Source organism: Euleptes europaea, chromosome 8 (assembly GCF_029931775.1).
Source record: "Euleptes europaea isolate rEulEur1 chromosome 8, rEulEur1.hap1, whole genome shotgun sequence".
NCBI lineage: Eukaryota > Metazoa > Chordata > Lepidosauria > Squamata > Sphaerodactylidae > Euleptes > Euleptes europaea.
In genome coordinates, this window is record NC_079319.1 from 78,967,662 (window position 1) to 78,988,694 (window position 21,033).

The 21,033-nt window shown below is 42.6% G+C and overlaps 1 long non-coding RNA gene across 1 annotated transcript in view; it reads left to right on the plus strand.

Moving 5' to 3' along the window:
* LOC130482059 (uncharacterized) overlaps positions 1-18,576 on the plus strand; it is a 70,988-nt gene extending 52,412 nt beyond the window's left edge. The window contains exon 3 of the long non-coding RNA XR_008933492.1: positions 18,483-18,576. This is a non-coding gene — a long non-coding RNA (uncharacterized LOC130482059). The remainder of the gene's footprint in view (positions 1-18,482) is intronic.
* Positions 18,577-21,033: the final 2,457 nt, after the last annotated feature.

Genomic DNA, 21,033 nt, shown 5'->3' on the forward strand with positions numbered 1-21,033 from the left:
TTGTGCAGGTTAGTGAAATCTAGCTCCTGATGCTTGGAAATCTTTTAGAGCCCTGTTCTCACTTTCTTCAGGCATTTTCCATACAGTCTATCTTTGAGGGCATAAGAGTAATACATTTGCTTTAACACCGCCTCCCCCAAAACAGTAGTTTAGGTTCTGACAATGTCAAATTTTGCAGCCAGTAACAAATTCAGCTGGCTTTTCTGCATTTTCACAGGATTGAAAGTTATAAAAAGCCCTACCGTAGGTCCCCTCTAGGCACTACCATTTTGTGTTTCGTGGAGGCTCCCAAGCCATTCGGTAGATGCTCGATTTGCAAAATTCTTTTACATTTGGTATCAAAAAGATATCATGTTCATCTAAAGGGAGGTCAACTGATCCTTCCCAACTGATCTAGGCTTCTGTTCTGGCACCGCCTTGATCTGAATCCATGGTCTCCACTGCATCTGTTTTGGCCCTGACATCTTTATAGTGGGAAATACTGGGGATTGAAGCAGGGACCTTCTACATGCAGTGTGCATGCTATACTACTGGCTTCCTGCTGAGAACATTCAGCCCCCTACTAGTCTCCATCATGGGGAAAGGTCAGATATGATCTTGACAACACCAGAGGAGGTAAATTACTATGAATAAACTTCAGAGCATATTCTGGCTGCTGTAGACTGGACTGGCCTTTTAATGTACCAGGAAAGTTCCCAGTGGGCTGCTGCCCTGTGTGGCAACTGGGTGAGGGGCCGAGCCGTTGTGATGCCAGCAACATCACAGGGGCAACTTGGCTATGACCTGGCCTGTATCAATGACAACAACAATTGTAGCTTGCCCATCGGATGAGCTTATACTCACTGTTATCCTTTCCACATCCTCCGTCTGAGCTGAGCAGTGCTGAGCTGAGCACTTCCACCTCCGTGTAGGGGCTGCTTAGCTCACTTGCTACAGGGCGGTTTGAAGTCCCACTCCACCGCTGAATGCAGCAGTTTTTCTAAAGTGAAGAGGGATTGTCCGGGTTTGGTTTGTGCCTGGGAGTGCAATGTATGCCACTTTGAGTTCTGTAGCAGAAACGAGGGATATGAATGCAGTAAATAAATTACTGTGTCATATCAGCAGGTAAGTCAAAATGCCTCCCTGCTTCCCAACTAGCAGAAAAAAACCACAGGGCTGTCACACCGCACAAACAAAATGCTGCCCGATTAGGCATGCAGATGTCATGCTGAAGCCTATGTTGGGTTTTAGGGATTTTTTGCTGTCAAGTCACATCTGACTTATGGCGACCCCTCTGGTGGTGTTTTCAAGGCAAGAGGCGTTTGGAGGTGGTTTGCCATTGCCTTCCTCCACGTGATAACCCTGGTATTCCTTGGAGGTTTCCCATCCAAATACTTGCTAGAGTCAACCCTGCTTAGCTTCTGAGATGTAACAAGATCATGCTAGCCTGGGCTATCCAGGTAAGGGCTGTGTTAGTTTACAAGAGCTGTAAGGACCAGTGATGTCACATGGGCAAAATGTGACGCCTCCTTCACTGCATTATGCTTGTACGTGTACCTTGAATTGCCATGAATGTGGCAAGTGTGGAGATGGACTTCCTTTTCCTCTCCTATCACATTGGGATATAATTGGTCCCTTAATATTTATACTTGCCCCACCACCTTTCATTGCAGAGGGCGTGCTCCAGAAGCCTTTTAAGGGATGCAAATCACAGCACGACTCATCTGTGTGAGCTGGCTGACATTACAAATGGCATTTTTCTCCAGACTCTGCTGCAAAGTGTTCAAGCACAGCAGCATTGTTTTTTTCTGAATCAGAGCAGTTACTGTTTATAGAGGAGCCGTCAAGAGCAAGTGTGGAACTTGAATCATTATCATTTGTAAACAAAATTGTCAAGCCAAAAGAAAAGCGCAATGTGTGTAACTGAAAGTGAAAGCCGGGTTCTCACATGACAGGTCAGCGCTCCTTTGTTTCTCCACCATTATTGAGAATTCTGAAATCTTTTTAGCTTGTCTCAGTCATGGTGTACTTGATCAATCTAAGTGGCATTTCTACAATGGGTGCACAAATAAACAGCAATGCAACCTGTACTGCAACCTGGCTTTTTGTTTCTACTGCATCGGCAGATTTTGGATACCGGAAATATTTTCTAAGGTTATTTTTTTAGGTTCTGCAAGCAGCTATGCCTTGACCTGGATGGCCTAGGCTAGGTTGATTTCAAAAGTTAATCAGGGTTAGCCCTGGTTAGTACTTGAATGGGAGACCACTATGCTAGCTAGACAAATTAACGAGTGGAGTGATGTTAAAATATGGTGACAAACAGGCTGGTAAGGGTGAAGTGCTGGGATTTTGTCATCTATCCAGGGACAGGCAAAATCTGGTTCATGCACTGAACGGTGGCGCTCAGACTAGACCACATTGTTTGACACTCAGGGCTGGTTTTCTGCCCAGCAAATGAGGTGTGTCCCTGGAGGATGGGGGAACGTTCCCTCTTGTGCATTCCCAGTAGTCAGCCCTCATTAAGGGGAATGGTATTTTGTGGGTGGAGCCTGCAGACAACAGGTTTGGGGGAGGGGAAAGAGCTCAGCAGGGTACAGTGCCATACAGTCCACTCTCCAAAGCAGCCATTTGCCCCAGGGGAACTGTTTTCTGTCATCTGCAGATCAGTTGTAATTCTGGGAGATCTCCAGGCCCACATGGAGGCTGGCAAGCATGGCTGTAGTCCATGCATCTCTGATCTCTTGTGACCTGTCCCTCCTCCCACTGTTTTGTAATTGATTAAAGAAATTTCACATCACTATCCTCTGAGCCACAGAGCGTTACTTTCAAACAATTGTATCTTGGGGGTGTTTTTTCTGATAAGGTTCATAGCTTTTGTGAAAACTCCCTTTGAAAAATTAAATTCTGTTCCTGATAATCTAGTGAGTAAAATTTGATCTCATTAGACTCAGGAAGTGTGTTAGACTCCCTATTGTCACAGTGGTAAAAGAATTCATACTTTAAAATTGTAAGGCTTGATGTTTAGGCAGTGAAATACAAAGTTAAAAAGCAAAAACAAAGTTAAAAAGCAATTAACTAACTGTATTTCTTCATTGTGCATGGGCTACCAATGAACCTTTGTGGCAACGGAAGTCATTAGCAGTAATGTGTTGCAAATGAGCCATGCTACATCTTGCCTCATGACAATCCAGTGCATCATTTGCTGTTAGATTGCTATTAGTTGCCATAGGTTTAACCTGTATTTTAAAGTAACTGCTAGGTTACCGTGGCGCAGAGTGGTAAGCTGCAGTACTGCAGTCCAAGCTCTGCTCACGACCTGAGTTTGATCCCAACGGAAGTCGGGTTCAGGTAGCCGGCTCAAGGTTGACTCAGCCTTCCGTCCTTCTGAGGTCGGTAAAATGAGTACCCAGCTTGCTGGGGGTAAAGGGAAGATGACTGGGGAAGGCACTGGCAAACACCCTGTAAAACAAAGTCTGCCTAGTAAACGTTGGGATGTGACATCACCCCATGGGTCAGGAATGACTCGGTGCTTGCACAGGGGACCTTTACCTTTTTTTTTAGGTTACCACATATGGAGTTAGACTGATGACCAGTTGTTAATTCCTGCTTATGTGGTCATCTCAAGATTACAGTCCTCAGCATACCTGTGCATGTTCCATCTGTGCAAAGAAATATTTTTGAAATGGTCCTTCCACTCTCTGTTCTCTGAAACTGAAGAACTGGCTCCTTGCTCAGTTTGCCACACAGGGTACTGTTGTTTAGCTCATGGTTCAAAATATGCCTCTACACTTTCAAGCGAGAAATCTAGCAAGTCTTCTGATCTTTGTACCTTTACTTTCATCTAGACATTTCCAACTGTGTTCTGTGCATCAGTTTCTAAAGGTTTGCATTACTAATAAGGGACTTTTATGCTTGGCTGTTTCCCTTGTGGTCACCCCTCCAAAGACTTTGGGTCTTTGTCTTGATTATGTATGCTGTTTCTGACTGTCAGAGGTCGTCTCGCTCTCCCCCTGCATCTCCCCACATTTTGCCTGCGTTTTCAGAGACCTATTTTATCTCAAATTTGAAAACGTGGGCAAAACGTGGGAAAATGCAGGGGGAGAGCAAGGTGACCTCTGACGGTCGGAAATGGCATGCATAATAAAACAAAGACCCGAAGTCGTTGGAGGGGTGACCGCGGGGGAAACAGCCAAGCATAAAAGGCCAAGGAGGGCTGTGTGGCCACTTCTGAAAATGTGTTTCTGTTACAATATATCTCAAGGTCAATATTTTTTACTCTTGCTCTAGTAACTCTTCAGTTTTATTTATTGTTTATTTCTTGTTATGTAGTTATCTTTTTTTGTCCTAACCTGTTATTGCTTCTGTAGTCCAGGTAGATCTTTTGTAGTCATTACAACTCCATTGTATGCATGATTCCTTCGAAGCAAAGGGAATTAGTTCCTAGTAAATGTGGTTAGGATCGCAGCCTTAATTCGTAAGATTTATTTTAGGCATGGAATATTGATCTGCAGTAACCTTGTAAAATCTTTCATGCTTAATCGAACACCTTAGAGCTGCTTCATATTTAATACAGTACCTGGATTTCAGCAGTGATTGTCATGATGAGTAACAAAAGACTAATGGGGGCATGACTGGGGCACCATAGTTACCGTGGCTTCCTGATGCTTACCCACAGTTTATGTGGGTGTGTGTCTTTGCTTTTTAAAGTGACAGTCCTTTTTGTTTTGCCAACTATTGAACTTTGGTGTTTTCTTGGCCAACTGTATAACAATAGTCTCTAATCAGTTCTGAAATTATTTGTCATGTGATGTTCATTAACCAATTATTAAAGCATCATTACAACATTATGGGAGTCCATGACTTCTGTGTTTTAAAATGTAGCAGCTGTCCACTTTCTGATTACTATGAACATACTTTAAAAGTGAGAAATACCCACTTTTAATTTTGTGCAGTAATTCAGCAATGAACTTAGTAGTTCATTATTGTCTCTCAGCAGTGTATCCCCGTTCATAATAAGTCTGAAATTTCACCCGGGTGTTTAGTATCATCACAGACTGAAGATGGAATTACAACTTTAATTTAGGTAATTTAACTCAAGTGCCTTTCTGCTGCTAGAATTCCTGGAAGTGGTTGTAACAATTGTGGGTATGTTGTAGTGATATAATTTTGGAACCCTCTGTGTTCCTATACTCTAAGCCTAAACTACTCAATTTAATTTCCAGGTGAATATGCTTTTTCTTACAGCCCTACTGTAAGAACAACACTTCAGTGAACATCTGCTTAATTCACTGGGGGCTGAAGAACATTCTTCAGGAATATCCATACTTCTGCTGAGTGTGAGGATTTGAGTTCTAAAAGTACTACTATTTTTGAGTTCTGCATTAGGTGTTCACTAGCCATTGTGTGTGTGAATTTGTGGGTGTTATTGAAGACTGAAAGTTAACCTACCCTTTTCCCCAACGCCATTTCTAGTAGGTCAGAGATGAAATGAAGTAAGGGTACCCTGCATGTACTAAAATACATTTATTTTACTCTTCTCCCCACACTATCCAAGGATAGTATGCTGGTAGTTTTCAGAGAATTTCTGGGGCAGTGCTACCACAAATTATCTCTGTTGTAAAAGTTCAAATCCCAGAAAACTGAAGGTGATTATATCCTGATGGAGATGACATAGGTGGTTGACATGGTCACCTTGAGATACTCTTGGTGTTCCTCCTGAGCCCATACTGCTCCTTGGTTTATTGGGGAGCAGAGAGAAATGAAGTGGCCAGCAGACTACAGCGCAAATGGAGAAAGTCATACCATGACTGTGACCTTCAAAGGCAAGGCTTGCTGTTTTCTGCTGGTGTGGATAGTGAAGTGTGTGTACTCCTTTGCGATCACTGCATCTGTGCAGGCACAGACTTGTGGTTTTAGCAGATTGGTCCCAGAATGTCATGAGAGTGCAGTCTTGTCATAGTTCAGATGAAATTCAGTTATTGTAGCCTGAGGATACGGGCAAGTTGCTAGGGGAAGTGGAGCCTATGATCGACCCTTGCCTTTCTTAGCTTATTGTACCTGAACAAAGGTGATTGCCTCTCTGGATCCTTGGAGCAGTAAGTATGATCCTTTAAAAATCCTCTCTTTGGCCTTTCAAAACTCATATTCCTGGGCATTGCTGTTCTGGTAGATGTATATTTTAAAAGGTTTGCATCCTTTTCGCTAAAAATAATTCACAAAGTATTTTACAAAAACTAAAAAACGTTAGTTCTTCTGGGGTTTGGAGCTTGCTGGTTATTGCAGCAACCTTGTCTTGTCTTAATCTGTAAGAGCTGAGCTGGGCGTGGGATTTCCCCCTCCTCTACAGGCTTCTGATAGTCACGCAGTCCTCCTGCGCTCAGCAGGAGTAGGGCCACATGAATTTCTTGGAGGTGGGGAAAGTCCCAGCTTATGTATTGGTGGTCATACAGAGAAGATGTTGGTTGCAGTAGTGTCAAAGTTAGAGAAACAATACTGAAGTAGTTTAGAGAGTTCTGCTAAAAATCAAAATACTGTTGAAGATGTTGGCACAGTGCATTTATTAAAACTGGGGCCTTATTTTGGACTTGAGTAATGTAGTTTTTACTACCCTTCCTAATTTAAAAAAATGAAGACTATTGTATTTCTTTTTTTCTTTTTCTTTTTTTATGTGTGAAGAAATTATAGTCTCCTTGATAGAGGAGACTTTACAAAATGGTTTTGCAGATTCTAATGTCATAGTTTCACAACTAGAAATCCGGAGAATTTTTTGCTAGAATCCTGGGTGTTTATTAGCTCTGGTCCCCCTCCTCTTCTATCTATGCAAAGGCAAACTCAGGAGCTGCATTGAGGGGCTGAGAGGAAACAGACCCACTGAGAGGTCATCACACTGCCTGAGGCTACCTAAGACCACTATGAAATCCATCAGTACTCTCACACAAATGTTCCTCTAGCTTAGTTTGAACAGCATATTCGGCTTTTTTTAGGGCCCCCCGACTGACTTTAAGCCCTCCATTGCATACCTGAACAGCCAGATCCCCACTTCCATCTGGATGGCAGATGTGAGACCATTTTCTTAACTACCAGTTCTGTTATGTTTCACTTCATCAGTCTTTGTTACTTAAATGGCAGTGGAAGGGGATTTCAGCTTGTGCTGAGTTTCACTTTGTGGTGGGGATTAGAATCTTGTTCAGTTATTTAAAAACACTGAAAAAAGGTGTGAAATCATAAGTGTGAGGCAAGGGATGATACAGTCCTCCCCACATGGAGACTGTAAGACTGGTTGGCAAAATTTCTAAACCAAGTTCTGCTAGTAATCATAGCTCATGCCATCTCACCTGGAAGCCATTCTTTCTATCCATAAGAGCAGCACCAGAAGAAGAGTTGTTTTTTATGCCCCGCTTTTCTCTACTGTAAGGAGTCTGAAAGCGGCTTACAATTGCCTTCCCCCCCCCTCCTCCACAACAGGCACCTTGTGAGGTAGGTGGGGCTGAGAGAGTTCGGAGAGAGCTGTGACTAGCCCAAGGTCACACAGCTGGCTTCATGTGTAGGAGTGGGGAACTTGGTTCTCCAGATTGGATTCTGCCACTTTTAACCACTACACCACGCTAGCGAATAGCTGATGTTTCTCAACAGGGAGACTGTGGCTACAGTCCTAAGGACACTTTCTGGGGACTAAGCTCTATTATATAACATAGGACTTACTTCTGAGTAGACCGTCTTAGGATTTTTCCCTATGGCATTTTGTACATGTGTTAAGACTATTTTCTTCTTGTAGTGTTGTATAATTTCTGGAGTGGAGAAGGGAAAGTGTTTTAAAATTCAGGACCCCTCCCCCCAAAAATAGTCTCTGGCTATCTCAGGAGGAAAAGCCCACTTATTTTGCTCTTGCCTTGAAATAATAATGTTTCGATATTCTCATTTTGACGATGTTTGTACCTTGGCGGTGTTTGCCTCAGGTGTACTGTGTGAATGTGAGAAGTTATGTAATTGCAGTGTACCGTCACATAAAAATGACTAATGGCATAATTTGTGTTTTCAAAATACATAAACAGCTCCGCACGAGAAGGTGATACAGTAAGCTACTTCTATGAGACAAGGGTGTAGTGTTAGGGTAGAAGATGGAGATGGCTGATATTTCGCTTTAACGAGCTGGAGCTTACATATCTCTTTGAATAATGTATATTGTTTGCTTATATTCTTCCATATACATGAGCTATTTCACACCAAGATCTGGCAGTAATTGGAAGCTACCGTACTCTGGTATAACAAGATGTTACATGTTATTTTAAACAGCTGGCATTGTTAAAAGAGTGACTGTTGAACCTTTAAGCTAGCCTTGGGAATTCAGCACCGATTCTGACAGAATGGTTACCTCCTCAGGAATGCTTTCAGAATATTTCATAGACAAGGGTATAATCTTTTTGTAATAACTAAATAACCATGTTGACTTTCAGCTCCAGTGTATCTTTATTTTTATATATATATTTCTATGGGAAGGGCCCAGTATTGCTTCTTTGTTGAAGGCAGGGTTTTTTTGGTCAACACTAAACTTGTCAGACAACCATGAATAATATTGTTTAGGCCAGCGGTTCTCAACATTTCATATCTAACATCCCGCCCAATCACTGTGTTAGCCCACCGCAGTAGAAAGAAAAAGCTCACTTTTCGCAAGAAAGACGTTTATATACTTACAGGCTTTCTGTTATGATTAGCAGCATTCCAAAAGGTCGCATATGGATAATGCATGGTAGTTAGGGTTGGCAGGAGATGGCCTGTCATGTTTGCAGGTGGACATGGGGACTGAGAAGAACAAATTCTTACTGTTATGAAAACCCTGCAATTTCTAACGTTTCAGCAGCCACGGAGCTCTTGGCAGTGTCACTGCAGTGTCACAAGCTTTGCAAAAGAAATTAAAAGTTTATGCCAAGTCACACTACAGAATCGTAGGCCTTAGGTTACTTGTTGGCTGCCCAAAGAGGAGTTTGCATGCTAGTAAACACCATGTATTAAAATGCAGTGAACATTTTCCATAAAGTTGCAGAAGAACCCATTGACTGGTAAGGGTGGCTGAGTTTCACTCAGCTTGTGCTGAGTTTCACTTTGTGGTGGGGATTAGAATCTTGTTTGGTTATTTAAAAACACTGAAAAAAGGTGAAATCATAAGTGTGAGGCAAGGGATGATACAGTCCTCCCCACATGGGTGGGGATGGAAATTTGCTTAAGACTCTAATGAAACATGGTCTTATAGTCCTATGGATTGTTGTTGTTGTATACATGCTGGTTAACTTGTTTCTGAGTTGCTATAAATGTGCCATGAAAAAGACTATCCAATTAATGACCAAAGAAGAAGCTATCAAGATGGTGTTGCACACGAAGGAGACTGATGAAGAATGGAATAGAATGTGTACAATAGAGTGTGAATAAGAATTCACATAAGGGAGAATGTGGAAGTAAAAATGACCTAGAGTGGAGACATAGTAGAATGGTGAAGTCAAGTAGGGTAGGTGGGATGAGCTATGACTGCAAAAAAAAAAAAAAAAAAAAGGACCTCAAAACTAGAACTAACTGGTCTGGATCAAGCCATGATCAGCTGCAGAGAAAAGATACTAAGATGTCAGTTTCACTGGAAAATTCCAAGTTTAAGTTCTAGTTGTGCATGCCTATCTGGGGGACTATAAATGTACTTGGGAAAGATAATTCCCCCGAGATTCTGCTTTTGCTGTCTCCTGTGATTATACAATAAAGAATGCAACAGCTTTGGAAATTATTTTTAGTGTCTTTCTTCAACAAGGATATATGTGAAAATACAGTTCTAGATTGAAAATGCAAGTGGCTTTCACAGGAAAGTTATTGGATGCCGATGTTAGGTACCCACTTTTTTATTTTTTGGGACACAAATATTTCCAGGAGAATGCACATGGATAGGGCCTAAAAATAATTTCCAACAAAAATGTCTCTGTAATTCAAAATGGTGTAATCTCTTTTCTGGATTATATACATTCTTCTGCTTCCCTCCAAGTAAAGTGGTTAGTTCAGAGGTTCACTGAAGGCACTTGAAGTGAACCACATTGTGCCCTGGCTCCTGCTTGGAACAACTGGGAAGAGTGCACTTCTTTTTTCTTTTTTTCAGTTGACAAACTTTAGGTCTAGTATGGATCTCCAATCCCCGTTTTTCTTGGGGACCAAGAAGAAAACCGAATACACCTATTTGGAGCTTTCCTCTGTTGGGACAGCCTTGATGTCCCCGATCCGGAGCAGATGGTTTATGGCCTCCATAGTCCTCAGGTGTTTGTCTGTGCGACGAGACTTTGGTGACGGAACAAGACGGTCCGGAGGCTTGTGTAAGAATTCTATTAGATAGCCCTGTTGGACTAGCTGAAGGACCCAGGCATCCGGCTGGGACTGAACCCATTGTGGAAGGAACAGCCGTAATCTTCCTCCCACTATCTAGGACCTGGCGTCACTGTTTAAAACCTTTGGAGAACTTGTCACCCTTGTCTCCTCTAAAGGGCTGGAGTTGAGGGGGACGGTTGAAGCCAATGAAATGGCGAACGGAGCCTCCGGAGTTCGTCCAGGAGGGGCATCTCTGATCCTGACAAAACCTGGGTAATGTGTGGAAAGAATGAAAGGACTGGGAAGGTTGGTTAGGTTTAGTGTCCTTTCTGTAATGCCTTGGCATCATTTGCTTCTTATCTTTAGTATCAGTCAGCGTCTTATTGAACAGCTTGCCGCCTTTGAAAGGGTAGGCCAACAGAAAAGACTTGGATTTAAAATCTGCCTGCCAAGGCTTGAGCCACAGGGCCCTTCTGATGGAAGTGTTAGATGCTACTGATCTGTCTGAGAAGATGAGGGCATCCAAGGATGCGTCTGCCAAAAAGGAAGAACCCTTGACAGACCCTCTGCAACCCTATTATCTGCGGTTGGGAGTAGTTGAACAAGTTTCTTGGTCCAAGCTATAGAGACCTTGGCTATGATGGCAGTAGTGGAATTAGCTTGGATTGCCAAGGCTGAGGCCTTGTGGACCTTCCTAGAAAGGAATTCCGTCTTCCTGTCAAGCTGGTTCTTAATGGATCCCGCCCTGTCCTCTGATAAAAGGTCAGAGGACTTCAAGGCTGCAACTGGGGCATCTACCATTGGTAAGTCTAATAGCCCCGTAGTGTATGACATAATTTCATAGAGCTTTTTGGTGTTGGTAGAAAACTGTCTATTGGAGATAGGCTTGTCCCATTCCGCCCTTATCACACCTTCAAAGTATTCAGGAAGAGGCACCTTTTCTGTCTGGGTATCGCATTGTGGAAAACATTCCTTAACCCCCTTCCTTCTAGCTTTAGGCTTGGTCTCATCAGAGACGTCGGGTTCATCGGACAAGTCTAGTGCAAAAGAGCCTTAGCCAGCAGGGACTGATAGTCTTCAGGAGAAAGTAGCCTAGGCTGTGGCTCTTGCACCAGGGGAACTTCCTCATCTGAGACAAATCCCCCTTCCTCCCTTTCATCTCCCCTAGATCCCTGCTTGAAGGAGGAACAGTCATCTCTAGAGAACTGGTCAGGAGAGTAGGAGACAGATTTCATGGCCACTTTGGATGGCCACTGCCTCATAGGGTCCCCATGGCTGCAGCAAGGATCCTCTGGAAGGCATCCATGTGGGTAGAGGGTTGGAGGGGGCAGAGGGTTGGAGGGGCACCTAACCCTGGGAGGGAGGGTGGAAGGCTATGGATTGGAAAGTCTGAAAATGTCCATAAAAGCATTATTTATCATGGCCAAGACCTCCTTGTGAGCAAGTGGCTTGAGTCCCACACCTTCAGCCGAAGGGGAGGGTATATCCAACGTCTTCTCTGCCAGCAAAAGTAGTTGTCTGTTGGCATGCTGAAAAGCCATCAAGAGCCATTGCAGCATCAGCAGAGCTCAGTTTATTGAGCCACTTTCTTTTCACGCCTTTTTTGCCAGGCGCTTCCAACCCCTGCTTCTTTGCCACACTGCCGGTTTTCTTGCCAGCTGACAGAGGGTGCTGTATTGGAGGAATGGCACAGTGCCGAATAGTGATCGGCATCTGACAAAAATTCCTCTTCTTGTCCACAAGTGAGAGTGGTGGCCATCTTGTAATCTGTGGCTCTGTCCGATGTGGTGGCCATTTTATATCCGAAGAGTGACTCTCCGTGGATGAAGAAAAAGTTTTAGAAGAGGACAGAGGAGGACAGGGGGCTTGGAGTGCAAGGTTAGGAAGGAAATAGTAGTAGCTTGAAAAGAATCAGGTAAGGAAGGAATGAGCCTAGAATTCTGAAATCTACAGCTGAATTTACAGCAGGTCAGCTGTGATGATGCTCTCCCCAGCAAGGCAGGAGGAAAACTGGAAGTCTCAGGTGATTCCTGCCAAGGATACAGAAAGTAGAAACTTAGTTCCTGCTTCCCCTAGCATTGGAAGAGAATCACACAAAGCTTCAAGATGCCCTTCTACCTCAGAGCAGAAAGGACCTTCTCAGTAAATATTTAAGGTTCTTTTCCTTTGTAGGGAATTCAGAACATTCGGGAATGAAGCAGCAGGCACTACAGCCTTAGTCCAGTTTGGAAGAGAGAATAAAGGACGGGGAACAGCCTCATATTGCTGCATCTAGTATGGCATGATGTTTAATAACATTGGAGAGCCTACACATACCATTTGGAAGAACACTGACGAAGCTGAAACAACATTAGGCTTTGGAACAAAGCATGCTGTAGTGACTACCTTGGCATCAGGTTTCCCAATATATTCCCACATCCAGCTGCCAAAAAGAAGATAGGACACAACTAGGCCTATAATTCTGTCTGAAACAAACTGAGATGTGGATGAGGGATGTCTCTGGTTTGGGAAAGCAGACTAAAGATTACCACACAAAAGTCTGCAAATGTAAGTTACCAGAAATTTGTGAAGCTTCAGAAGCTTACAGCTATTGAAGGCATAATCATGTACATGGGTGGAAATGGTCCTGCTCTGATGGAAGATTGTGGTTACAATGGAATTGATTGTCTTTAGAGATGTCTGAATTTGACATATTTTGTTCTTTGTTTAGTCAGGTTGGGTTGGCATTGTGTGGTATAGGTTCCTTTAATTCATATAGAAACTTATAATGGACCCCAAAATCCTTCAGTCAACTAAATGGTGGTCTTAGCCATAGACATGTATGATATGCCAATGCTACTGTCTTGTTGGACAGCTTTTTCAAACTTGATAAACAGTGTCTTGATAAACACTGCTCAGATTTAAGGAAGCTTCTTCGTAGGCTAAGGATTATTGCAAAGATCTTTAGGAAAAGAGCATAAATGGATATTCAGTCAACCAACGTAGTTCCTTCAAATATCTTTATGTTCATTCGATTGTAACGGCCTTTGGCTCAATACAATAAACTTGTACCTTACAGTGTCACTGATATTGTCTTACAAAGAGGAGGATTCCAGGGGCTGGGACTGCTATGTACCACCCTAATACTTTATTAAACTTCTGCCCAACATCTTCAGAACTTAAGGTTCAAAAGAGGGGAGGCCCTTACCACTGCAAACCCAAGAATTTCAGTCTCTTTGACCGAGGGTGTACTGTGGATCTTGGAACAGCATAGCCATCAAGGACAGAAAGTGGTTTGTTTGTCTTAATGGCCTATCCTTTACCCCTGCAGTGGGAGGAAGGAAACAGTTCTCTGTTTGACGCCCTGTGTTCTAGCTTTGTGTTTCCCATAGGACAGTGATTCCCAACCTGGGGTATGCATACTCCCAGGACGTTTAGGGGTACGCAAAAAAATTGAGTAATGGCTGAAAAAGGCACATACGCCGTAGAAGAAAGGGCCTAAAGAGGCAACTGCAGCAGGTCCCAAACAATAGATATGGGCCTTCCCTTGAGTGAGTTTCTGTTTATGGGGGTAGCAAAGGGGGGCATGCTTTGTCAAATCATAAAATACCTGGGATGTGAATTTCCCCCTTCCCTTTCCCCTCAACTTCATTGGGACTGTTTGTTTATTTGTGGGGGGAGACGTAGGGGGAGGGGAAGAAATGAGTGCAGAGTGGCAGCAAAGGTGTAGCTTCCTACTCCCCCCCTGGTACCGGTGACAAATGAGAAGCAGGGTTGGGCTTGTATTGATAACACCACGGTGTTTTTTTCAGAGCATTTTTGGACATTTGGCACTCCCTGCCCCCATTCTGGTGGAGGGTGCATTTTCTTCATATTCAGCATCTGGGTTGGATTTTGTGTTTGTAGCTGTAAATATATATACACTGTTTGTTCACCTTATTATTCCATTGATTTTAATCCCATTATTGGGCTATTTATTTGCAGTTGCAACCTATACATTTGAAATAACAGCAATTATATTAAATACAAACATTTTGGTAATATGAGGGTACAATTTATGGAAGTGGGCTGCCACAGGGTGCACAAGTGAAAAAAAGTTGGGAACCACTGCCATAGGAGATAACCTTCCATGGAGGTAACCTTCCAAATGGATTCTGAACACCTGAACATGTATTAGTGATTAGACTTAGGACTTTCCTGCATGTCCCGTCCCCCCCCCCCCCGTTGCCTTTGCGTTGGTGTTCTTATGGTGGCTAACAAAATCACCAGTGTATAAAACAATTACAATATCACATAAGAATCACTATATAAACAATTATTCTTCGTGGAAAATTGGACAGCCAGTTTGGGTCCCTCATCTACCTTCTGGCAGTTAGTACTGTCCAGTGGTTGCGTCAGTGATGGCAAATGGAGGGTGTTAAATACCTTATACAATGAGAGATTATTTTAATTTTTTTTCTAACCCCCCAACGTATTCCTAGTGTACAAGTTAGGAATGGAAGTAAAGTTAAATAAAGAATTATATTAATATAACAGAACTGTGAAATGTATACACTTAACAGAGAAACTAGAAACTTTATCCTAGTGGATGCATGGGACTATTGAGACTAGCAATATTTCCTTGGTGGTTCCAAACCAGTAAAAGTTATGGACCTTTCAGTCCCATTGATATGGGGAGGGGGGAGAATGCTGTCTGTGTTCATGTTACATTGGTAGCCACTATTTCAGCCATAACCTTGGTGTGATATAGTCTTGAAACTCAACAGCAAGTCAGAAGAAAATCAACAACAGCAGAAACAAGTGTCCCTGTAACAGCACAGTGTTCATGGTTACTTGGTTCCTGGTTTCACAAAATAATTTAATCCTCGTTTCACAGACTAACCATAGTTAGAATAAACCATGGTTTTACGTTATGTGTGAACTCTTGACTTTAAATGTCAGGAAATTAATTGGAATGGGTATAAGGAGATTGGGAGAGGCTGAATAATTTGCTGAGCCAATGTAGCAGTCCAGCACCAAATTGTAGAGAGAGGAAATAGTGATGAATCCAGATGAAGTTACCGAAAATTAAGCTTCCTGCTGATATGACACTTTTAATAGCATGCAAATTAATTTACACGAACTGCTTAAGGTAGTAAAAAACAAGCTACACTAGGTCTTATTTTAGCAGCTGTAAAATGATCCAGTGACTGCAGTAATACTCATTCAGTTCCTGACCGTGGTTTTGTTATGAGGGTTCTGGCAGAAGTGCTGAGGAGAATATAGACATGACCCAACAAAAGTTTCAATTTTGTACAACATCAGATTAAGCATTTTCCTTTGACTTCAGTAAATGATCGTGTGGAATAACGTGCTTCAGTCTGAATGAAGCCATGTGGTATTTATTGAGTGTGCAGACATGTAGATCAGCATGTGCAAAGGAAGGTATTTCCTGCCAAAGAAAGCATCTGCCTCCTCTTTAGGGTTGGCTCTTTTGAATGGGGGACGTTTCATGCCCCACAATATGAAGTGACAAGCCTTGCACCACAGAATGACTGCAAGTTAGAAAGCCAAGGAAAGCAGAAGATAGGACTTACTGCAAGAAAAGATGACACTATAAGACACATTTGGCACAAAAGTACAGCATGGTGGCAGACATCTCCGTGATTTATTTGTTTAAAACCTTTTATGCCACCTTTCCACCCCATCATGGTGCACAAGAAATATTAAAAAATTACAACATTTAAACAAATAAAATGCAGTTAAATTTATAAAATAAATCAATTAAAACACACGTAACACCACAACACACGTTGGGCAGGCATTGAAAAGAACTAGTGATTTCTTTGTCCCAAAAGTAACCGTCGCATCAATATGATGTAAAGAGTCTGATTTTTATCTTTATCCAAAAGGTTGCTTTTCCTGACTACCCTAATTGTGGTGAACAGCATCCAGTTGGGGACCTTATATTATTGGCATATATGGACAGCCAATAAAATTGCACTCTAGTTATACTTACACTTTGATTTTCAACAGTAGGACCACAATAAACTGTCTAGGCTGATTAAACTGAGAGTGGAGGGAGGGGAAGATAGCTTTAAAATAATAAGAAGCAATAATAGTGCTGCAAACTTGGATTGATGGATTTAATTAACTAAAATGTACAGTACACACCTAAGAAGAGTTACACCCTTTTAAGGCTATTGATGTCAGCGGGGTTAGAAGAGTGTAACTTAGGGTTGCCAACAGGCCTGAGGAAAAATGTCCTGTCCCTTTAATAGAGGCTTAAAGTGTGGAAATGGGCAGCTGAAGCTTTTCATGGCATGGAGGTAACTAATGTCATCCCAGAAATTACACTGCATCAACTCTTTATTAAAGGGACAGAGCCAGCATGGTGTAGTGGTTAAGAGTGGTGGACTCTAATCTGAAGAACTGGGTTCGATTCCCCGCTCCTCCACATGAAGCCTGGTGCGTGACCTTTGGCTAATCACAGTCCTCTCAGAACTCTCTCAGCCCCATCTACCTCACAAGGTACCTGTTTTGGGGTGAGGAAGGATTGTGAATGTAAGCTGCTTTGAGACTCCTTACGCTAGAGAAAAGCGGGTTATAAAAACCAACTTTTCTTTTTTTCCCTACTGGCAGTTGGCAATCCTGATATAATTCTGTTTAGGGCTGCTCTGTAAATTAGTTAATTGGTGATGCAATGGGTAGGCAGTTTTGAGGGTATTTTGATTAAAATACTAGGAAATAAAAAAAACCTAATGAATGTTAAATGTGGATTTTGCGATACCATTTCCTCTTTTTGCTAATGCATTGGTGCCGTTTCTGCACTGCATTCACTTTTCATGAATGATTCCAGCTGATCAGGGATCACATAGCGAGTGTGATTATGTCACTATGCTGTGCAGCCAATTTGATTTAGCTATGGTGTGATGGTGACCTGGATGGCCCAGGCTAGCCTGATCTCGTCAGATCTCAGAAGCTAAGCAGGGTCAGCCCTGGTTAGTATTTGGATGGGAGACCACCAAGGAAGTTCAAGGTTGCTGTGCAGAGGAAGGCACTGGCAAACCACCTCTTGCCATGAAAACCCCCCAAAAGGGGTCGCCATAAGTCGGCTGCGACTTGACGGCACTTTACAAACACACATGGTGTGATGGTACTAGGGGCAAACAAAGTCTGAAGGTGTTGGCCTCAAGCTTATGCCACACAACATTCATTAGTCTTCAAGATTTCACAAGATACTTCATCATTTTGACTGCAGCAGACTAAAAACTCACACCCTGGAAATAAGATACTGATACAACCATGATCCATACAATGTTCGCTTTGGCAATAAAATATACTTACTGTAGGGGCTGGCAGGGTAATTCCATTTGCAAGCAATAATGTATTGTACTTCGAGTTCTGCAAAAAAGATATTTATTTGTAGTAATATTTTAATTGAGGAAGTCTAAACCCTCTACTACACTGAGAAACCACTGTGCAGGCAAGCAAAAAACAAACAAACAAAAAACCCTTACCTAAGTAAGCCCCAAGATAGTTGTGAAATGAGCACTGTGAGCAAGTTTAACCTCTGCTGAGGGGTAAAGAAAATGTTTAAAGACTTTAAGCACACAGGTTTTTTTTTGGGGGGGGCTTATTTGGCACGCAAAATAAATAGTATTAGTTGATTATATAGTGCTGAATTAGCTACACAGGAAGAATCCTTATAGAAGAAGGTCTCTTTTGGCACCAAAAAGCTGGTAATTTAAATAAAAGTGAAGTCTTAGGCAGATTTGAACCTGGTTGATTGTCTTTGATGTGGTTGTGGTGCTGAGAGATGGAAGACAGGGAGAGTATGGGCCTTTATACAGGGTAAAAACGACATTATAATTAATTTGATATACCTATCTACATCACTCATCTTGCTTATCACAATGATATTTTTCTGTGTAATAACTCCTACTTCTCTGCAAGTGCATATTCTGTTCAATCAGCAGTTGTTATAAAGTTGATGATCAAAGAACATTAAGAGCCCAGTTAGCTGGAATCGTCTTTAAAAAACACACTTTAGGTTACAGAGATAACAAAAAGCACAACCCGCAAAAAATGACCACCTAATTACTATTCTTTCGGGTTGCTGGCTTTAAGTTATCAGAAACGTATTACAGATGGGCCAGGGATTTCCCCGCCAACCACCTGAAGTGACATTTTGTTTCCTGTTTTGTTTTTAGTTGTAGCATCCTGGAGCACAATGAAGGAGTTTTAATGCACAGAGTTCAGAGCAAAGTGTTGCAGCAAGTGGTGGAAGAAGGGGAAAAAAGAGGTTGCACCTGGGAACACTCCTAGCATTTGAAGTAAGTAATGGGAGCACTTTTGATACATTCCTCTCAAGATATGCATTCATTCCGTTTTGCAAAGGGATCGTTGGAATGCCGAAGGCCAAACCAGACATGACAGCTGCAGATCTGTATGTTAAAACTCAAATCACATAGAAAGGGTTTTGGCGGATGTTAAAAGCTCAAAAGAGTTGTGTGTTAGATGGTGTGTAGCTCACTTCTCTCCGATGTGCCCCCTCCACCAGATTCATAAGCTCAGTTGGGAGGGCACAGCACAGGCTGCCTGGCTGAAACGTTGACTTCAGATAGACAGGCCCTACACTTGGGTGATTAGCAACAGGGGAAGTTTATCACCCCCTGCTTTGTTATTAGAATCAGATTTGGGACTGATCTGGATTTGGACACCTAGGTTTCCGCCATTGTGTCCCACTTGAATCTGAGTATAAATAGTGGATCCAGGCCAATATATAATACACCCCCGAGTTGGTAAATGTTTAACGTTTGTGTCTGCATTTAGAACTTTTGTTTTTGTTATGTCTACTTATACTTTTGGGAGGGAAGGCAGCATGGTATAGCTGGATCTTGGAAGCTAAACCGGGTTGGTACTTGGATGGGAGACCACCAAGGAAGACTCTGTAGAGAAAGGCAATGGCAGACTACCTTTGCTTTGAATGCCCCTTGCTGAGGTTGCTATAAGTAAGTTGTGACATGATGTGCATATGTATGTAAGTTATACTTTGAGCCCCTGCAAGCTTAAAATAAGAAGTCCACAGTGTCTCCTTATCCGTACAGCAGGTGGGGATGGGGGTGCAATGGAGCAAATCCACCCAGGAGAATGCAAAATTGAACTCTAATGAGCATATCAGAAACTCCATCCTGACAGAAAGGGTGGAGGATGCCCTTGTTGCACAAGGCCAGCCACCCCCACATCTCGTTTCTGCATTTCAGAGGCCTTTGCTGGATCCTGTGCTCAGTCACTTCACACCAGACAACCGAGAAAATTGGATTCCATCCAGTTCCCAGGTGTGGATGGAAAAACTGGCCTCCTCAAGGAGGGTTAGTCCTGCTGGGGTGGGGGGTGGGGCCAGCACCATCCTTGAATGCAACGTTGCCTCCAGGCAGATAGCCCCTTCTCCTGCAGGACGATGCCCCAGTCAGTCTGTCCTCACTGCAGTCCTCCCAAACATACTGAAAAGCAGCAGGATGGGTGGATTAGTTATCCCGGGTTAGGTTCAGGCTGCCTTCCTGGGTGGGAGCACTGAGATTGTGCATAGCCCACCAGCACAGCATGGTACTTCTTCCCATACTTTCAGTATGGGAAGAGAGCCAGTGTGGTGTAGGGGTTAAGAGCGGCAGACTCTAATCCGGAGTACCAGGTCTGATTCCCTACTCCTCCACATGGGAGGAGGACTCTAATCTGGAGAACCAGGTCTGATTCCCTACTCCTCCACATGAAGCCTCTTGGGTGACCTTGGGCCAGTCACAGTTCTCTCAGGGTGCCTGTTGTAGGGAGAGGAAGGACTTGTGATTGTAAGCCGCTTTGAGACTTCTTATGGTAGAGAAAATTGGGGTATAACAACAAACTCTTCTTCAATTTAGCTCTGTGCCAGCTGAGAAACCTGAGTAACAGCTATGCAGACATACTCAAAAGGTTTTGTTTCCAAACTGCATTTTACTTTTTGGCTGCGATGCAAAGAAGGCGGCTGCTACATTTTATAGATAGGATGAAAGCTTAAAAAAATGTAGTGTGTGCCCAAGTATAATCCATTGTGTGTAAGTAGCTAGGCACTTGAGACCTTTGTAATCAGAAGTCTCTTATTATATGCAGAACAGTGAAAATGTAAGAATTGCTATACTGGATCTGATTCCTGCTAAGCCTCTTTTCATCTTTTTGCTGACCAGGCAATCTCAGTAGAGTTGTTTTGGAGGAGGATAACTAGAGCACTCTTCACTTGGCAGTACAAGTATAACAGAGTTTCAAAGAAAATTGGTGGATTTAAACTGCATATTCTTCTGTTGTAATCATCTTGTTGAAATATTTCAGAATGTGTCTGTAACTTTGAATTGTTTTGTCAGTGTTCTTATTTTGTCTGCTTTAATGCTGCTCTCTTCATTCGAGAAGTTTTTAACTGGAATGACTGAAACAAAATAAAATCCCCTTTCTGCACCATGGCTGTGAATGGCACTAGAATGTTTCATTGGTACCAGAATTAGCAGCTGTATGACTCAGACTGCATCGTGCTATTTTGGTTTTGTAATTAAAAAAACAAAAAGACATTTCAGTATGAATTGTGGCGAAGGGGTTAACCTTTTTGTTCACCCCGCTTTTCATTTTTCCAACTTTCATATTATTTTTTCCTTGCTTTTCAAAACGTGGGACCACTGAACAGGTCTCTTGATGTGTACTTTGGGAGGAGACAGAGCTGTACTTTATAGTCCAATACAA